Below are 6,641 nucleotides of genomic sequence, written 5' to 3' on the forward strand. Positions count from 1 at the left end.
GGATATAACATTTGAAATGTAAATATATAAAATATCTAATTAAAAAAACAATAGTGTCATGAATTTTGCAGGCAAATGGATGAACCTAGAAGAAACCACCCTGAATGAGGTATCACAGACCCAGTAAGACAATATGGTATGTATTCAAGTATATGTGGATATTATCAATTAAATAAATGATAACAAAGCTAAAGCAGGGCAGTCTTTCTGACCTCTTCCACAGCAACTGCTGCCCAAGTGTTGGTGGTAAGTGGTAAGAATCATTGGTCATCTAAGAGCTTGTGGCGGAGCCACAAAGAAGAAAGTGGCTGCAAGCAAGTGTGCACATCCAGCCTAGGTGCAGTCACGGTCGAGAAATGAAAGCTTCCAGAGGTAAAACTCTTCCCTGGAGTGGTACATACAGCTCAATGAGAGCGGCACCCTCAGAGGATCTTTGGCGAAATAACTCATGCACTTTATTCCTTGTAGACAGGGACTTTATAAACATTTTGGGGGTAGGGTGGAACATAGGGGTACATCTTCAGTCTGAGAAGTTAGAGACCCTCTATTTACATGAAGAAGGACTTCAGGTGTTGGCCCTACAAGACTGATTGTCATGGTCCTCCTTGTGGGGTGTCATGGTCACTTGCTCCAGAACAGGAACCTGGTCAGGGGCTGGTTCAAATTACTGCCATGCTCAATTATATGATTTATGAGAGTTCTGAATTTTCTTCAACCCTACCAGTTCTTTTGTCTGATGGCATGGTCTACTGCCCCACAGATAGGTATATAGATTAAGGGACTGGGAGTACAGATATATCTCATTAGGAAAGGGAAGTAGAATAGATAGTTATGGATAGATAGGGAGGTCTTGATCAGGAGAATCAAATGGGGATGGTAAGGGTAGGGGGACAAGGGGGGCAATAAACTGAGAGACAGATACATTTAAGGACCATCTGAGGAGTAGTATGGAAATCTAATACAATAGAAGTTTACTAAAATAACTATGTAATTGAAGGCAATCTAATTGAAATTACCAAATAATGGGGGAAACAGCATCCCTACTGGCCATCTCCTGTTACCTATCAAAGCTTCCACAACCTAGATTTGGTTACATTTAATTGAGGTGTTTTCCAAAGGGGTCCCATGAGAATCCTCAAATAATCCAGACTGTCACCAAGACTAGAGGCTGTTCTCTACAAACTGAGAATAAGACCTCATTGCTCAAGGCAGCACCTATACAACTTATTGAACATGGAGATATTGAGTTGGTGCTTACAGAGACTTCACCCCTACTTTCAAGAGACTTTGGTACAGGAAGGTACTCTGTATGGTACCAAAAGTATAACATAAATACCAAGCCAGATACAATCACTTTGTGACCTGCCTGCAAGACATGGTAGGGCAATGGTGAAACAAAGCTTGTGGGGGTAAATCAGCCAATATCTGATTTTACTGAAGGCCCACTCCATTAGATGGAACCTATACCTGACCTGCTTGAGTTACCAAGAACTATAGACTAGATAGTCCAGAGACCCAGGGAAAAACAAGTTCTATTGTTCTAAAAAATGACTCCTAATAACATTCTGTTATATATTCATAAATCAGTACCATATTCAGTCATCATCAGAAAAGCTTCCTCCTGCTGCAGCTGGGACCAAATACAAAGACCCACATCCATGCATTACACTGAGAATGAGAGACCTTGGGATACAATAGATGGATTGCTCACACCAAAATACCTCCCCTTAGGGCTCAGAGAACATTATGGATCAGGAGGCAGAAAGGATGTAGGAGCCAGAAGGGTAGGGAGACACCAGGAGAACAGGGCCCTCCAAATCAACATAAGCGAAGCTCATATGAACTCACAGAGACTAAAGCAGCCTACAGGAGTCTGTACCAGGTCCTCTGACTATACATTATTCCCTCCACTTTAGTGTTTTTATGGGATTACTGAGTGAGTGAATGAGTACGTCACTGATTCTTGCACCTTCTTTTGGGCTCTTTTCCTTTTGTTTGTTTGTCTTGTCCAACTGAAATATGATGATTTTTATGTTACTATATTTAATTTTGTTATGATTTGTTGTTATCTGTTGGTAACCTGTTTGATTTCTGATGAGAAACAAATAAGGAGTTTGCCATGGACCACTCCAGTCGAGTTTGGGAGTCCCTAGAATGAAGATCCACAAAGCCAGGTGGGTAAGGATTTGGCAGTGACAAACAGGAACAAACACAGAGGCAGTTTGAATCTGAGTGTATGTTTCAGTTCTCAAGCAGGGGATTTTATACATTAAAAAACAAACACTACAACACTTAGAAACTGTATCCAGTGAAACAATTACAAATACCAACAAAAATCATTTGGTACAGTAAAGCACACAAATCATCCAAGCATTACAACTCTAAAACTATGTATTCAGTGAGTCACAAACAGAACAGGTAACATAATCAGTAATATAAATCATCAAAATATAACAATTCTAAAAGGATGTATTGAGTAGGGCAGTTGTCCAAGGCTAGTGACATATTTCCAAAAGCAGGTTAAAAAAATCTTTATGTTAAGTGCTCTTAACTGCTGAGCTAACTCTCCAGCCCCATATGGTCAATTATTATTTAACATCTAATGCCTGATTTTTTATAAATCTTCAATGCATAAATTTAAACTATTTTAATTCTTTCTAATTAAGGCTTTCTTTACCATATACCAAAACCCACCTCTGATGAATGTGGAGAGCTGTACGAGCCACCAGTTGTTACGTCCTCCTCATCCGGCAAGAAAGACGCAAAGACACAAGCTCTTCCTTTTTGCAGTTTATTTCAGGAACCTTTTAACAATGTTTTTCCCTCCTGCTCCTCCTGCCTGCTTCTCCTACTTCTGCCTTCTGCCTCCTGCTCTAATCTTATGCCTTCTGCCACTCCTGCCTCTCTCTGGAGCATTTACTTAAACTCTACCTCCTGGCCCACCCTCGGCTGTTGAGTACTCCCAAGCTTAGCCAATCCCAATGGGCCATGTAGCAAAAGTGGATAGATCACCAGATGCGGAAGCAACCAATGGCAACAAGCTTAGCCAAATAAGGGCTTTGTTTATGAGGCCGCTTGCTCCTCTCGGGGCTCGGCTCTCCACAGATGAAACACGTGTTGCCATATGAAATTTTATTGTTGGGAAAGATTTTATCTATCATAATAGTTTTGTAAATGATTTAAAAAGTAAAGTGTTGGTTTCCTCAGGGATAAAGTCATGTTAGTGACCCCATCTCAAGGGATTGTTTCTTACCCATTATTCTCACTTAAGATCTTGGCCTAGGCTACGAGGAACATGTAAATAAGAAAAGAAATATGAGAAAGCAAAACAGATTGCCATGAGAACTACGGCTCAATAATTTTTCTCTGGCAAAGAGTTCCACAACCGGTTCCAGGAGGTCTCCCCACTTTGAGGTCAATCGCCTTAGTCTGTGGAACTTGTCACACAGATCCTACTGGAGGTGGTGTGGCATCTCTCCTTTTCTTATTTTTTTAATTTCAGCTCATAAATATCTCTTTTGGATGTAGAAATGGAAGAAAAGACTAGTTGAAAGATGACTGGAAAAATAAACAGAAGAATTATTATTCCTGTAGCCATGGCGACAACACCGATCCTATGTAGCCAACTAACAGGGTTTAATGACCATAAACCAAAGCTAATAGCCTGAGCCAAATCTTCTACATCAGTAGATTTAACATGTGCTTTGCTCATAGCAAGATTTGGGCTTGTAATTGAGCCATTTCATAAGTGATATCATTGTTTTTCCTAATTCTCAACAAATGATTTTTAGTAAATCCAGTTGCTCCTTATTATAAGGAATAGCAATTTCATGCATTTCTTTACCAAGTAGTTCCCTTGATCTTAACCTCCCTTTAATAATTAATTGACTATACATGAAAGGATAAGAAGATACCATTTTTACTTGAGAATGAGGGAGATAAATCCATTCTAGTACACCTTCTTGCCATAAACATGCAGTAGGGGTATAAGATGTAAGCAACAACAAAACATTCTGGATTCCCTGTGAGGATGGATAATGCTGTGCCAATTGTACTCCAGGCACCTGCTGCTCAGCCACTACAGATCCAGTCAGGAGTACTCATACAGCAAGTCTGGCCTGGAGGAACCCAACAAATTCTCATGCTTTCAGCTTGGCAACAACTGCCTGGGGTAGCTCTACACAACTCTGTCCAACCTGTTGCAGTGATTCCAGAGGCTATGGGGAGCAGCTAGCAGCTAGCTGACTGAAGTAATGCCCACTCTCATGGCAACCAGTTTAGTGCTATCATACAGCAGCCATCTTTGCTGACTAACCTTGTGACCTTGGGCACTGCCCAGCCTCTGAATGTTAGTGTTGCCCATGTTGTCAGACAACAACAGTCTGGTTCCCTCTCTTTAAAGAAGAATAAGCAGTCTGCTCCAGTCTCATCCAAATCCCCTCTGGAAGTTCTGCCTTCTCAAGTTTATACTCTGGTTGGGAGTAGTCCTCTTCATACCACATCTTCTTATAATTCCCTAGTCCCTGTCCAAGACCAGCACCAGCCAATCATCATTCCAGATACTCCCAGTCCTCCTGTGAGTGCCATTACTATCCGTACTATCTGAAGAAGAAGAAGAAGAAGAAGAAGAAGAAGAAGAAGAAGAAGAAGAAGAAGAAGAAGAAGAAGAAGAAGAAGAAGACAAATACAAGTCCAATAGCTCGAGCCTACAGGCAAGGTTTAATGTCATCAGTTATGTTACTGTCAATGATTCTTCAGACTCTGACTCCTCCCTATGCAGCCCATATCCCACTGACACACTGAGTGATCTGTGGGAAAAGAGTGGGATACTTCTGGAGGGACCTGGCAGAACTGCACCTGATGGCATTGGCACCTGTCCTATCATTGTGCCTCCTTTGAAAGCACATCTTGGAGACTGCACTGTAGCAACACAGGCCTCAGGTCTCCGGAGCAGTAAAGACCAAACCAGTGGCATCAGTGAGTGGACAGTCACCTGGATGCTGTATTACTCCCACAGGGTATCGAGCTCAACAAGGAGGAGCCAGCTCAGTGCAGCCACTCAACCTTATCCAGAACCAGCAGTCATCGTCAGCTTCAACCTCACAGGAAAGAAACAGCAACCTTGCTCCCTGCAGACAGCAGGCATTTGTGGCCCCACTCTCCCAAGCCCCCTATGCCTTCCAGCATGGCAGCCCACTGCACTTGACAGGGCACCCACCCTTGGCTGCAGACCCTGCTCACCTACCAAGCCAGCCTCACCTGTATATTTATGCTGCCCCTACTTCTTCTGCTGCATTGGGTTCCACCAGTCCCATTGCTCACCTTTTCTCTCTCCAGGGTTCCTCAAGGCATGCTGCAGCTTATACCACCCACCCTAGCACTCTCGTGGATCAAGTGCCTGTCAGTGTTGGGCCTAGCCTCCTTACTTTTGGCAGTGTGGCCCATGCTCAGTACCAACACCAGTTTGCCACTCAGTCCTACATTGGGTCCTCCCAAGGCTCAACAATTTACACTGGATACCTGCTGAGTCCTACCAAGATCAATCAGTATTCTTATTAGTAGTGGATGAGCATGAGAGAGGCTCTATGGGTGCGTGCTACTAGCCCTGAGTTCTTAATGGGCTCTGGAGGGCACCTCCATTATCTCCTCTTGAAAGTTCCTAGCCAGCAACTTGTTTTGTGGGGGCTCACTGAAGCAGAAGGCTTTTCTGTGGGTAACAGCTATCAGTGTTGACTGCATTGCTGTAGTCTCCCAAGTCTGCCCTATTTTTTAATTCTTTATTCTTGTGATAGCATTTTTGGCCATTGGAAGAGCTCAGAAGCCCATCTTCTGCAGTTACCAAGGAAGAAAGATCGTTCTGAAGTTACCCTCTGCCATACATTTGGTCTCTTGGACTTGGTTTCTCTAAATGTTTTTAAAAAGCAGTAAAGCTCTTCCTTAAGAGGGAAAATTCTGGTAAAGGATTTGAAATCTTTTAACAGATGAGAAAGAGTCATTACTTTTTCTTTGTTTAAAAATCTAAAACACAAGACTTCCTTGCCTTTTATTTTGACAGCAGCTTACAAAAGCTGTACTTTGCTATCAGGCATTTCTCCTCAAGAGCTGATCTTTGCTTATGGCACATCGAAACTTAGTGATTTAATTTTCCTGTTTTGCTGTCCTTATTGGGCAGATGTTATGATTTTAGTAAACCTAGCTGAGTACTGAAACCTGCGCAGCTAGCTGCTGTGCTCCTTACCGAGCAGCACTAAAATGACAGCCAGAGTCTACAGGTAAGGGTGAGCACTGTGCCCACCAGGATTCATTCTAGATGAAGACCATGGATTCTTTCTTAGATTATTGTCCTCCTCTTCTGTCTGGTTTCACTTAATTCTCCTACTAGAAAAGCCAATGAGGTGGTAAGTGTATGGTGGTTTTTTGCATACAATATTATGCAAAATCTCTCTCTAGGATGAGATACTGGCACTAACAAACATTGCATAAGATTTCTATGAATTTTCAACACACTTCAGTGTTTTTCTCATCTCTCACTTCTGTTCATGTGACTTATTTGAGGGGAAAGCTAAAGAAACTAAAACCAGATAAGTTGTGTGTAGCTTTTATACTTTAAAGTAGCTTCCTTTGTATGCCAACAGCAAATT

The 6,641-nt window shown here is 42.2% G+C and overlaps 1 pseudogene; it reads left to right on the forward strand.

Moving 5' to 3' along the window:
- Positions 1-5,559, forward strand: part of LOC116098728 — a 7,199-nt pseudogene extending 1,640 nt beyond the window's left edge.
- Positions 5,560-6,641: the final 1,082 nt, after the last annotated feature.

The sequence above is a fragment of the Mastomys coucha genome, chromosome X (genome assembly GCF_008632895.1).
Source record: "Mastomys coucha isolate ucsf_1 chromosome X, UCSF_Mcou_1, whole genome shotgun sequence".
Classification (NCBI taxonomy): Eukaryota; Metazoa; Chordata; class Mammalia; order Rodentia; family Muridae; genus Mastomys; species Mastomys coucha.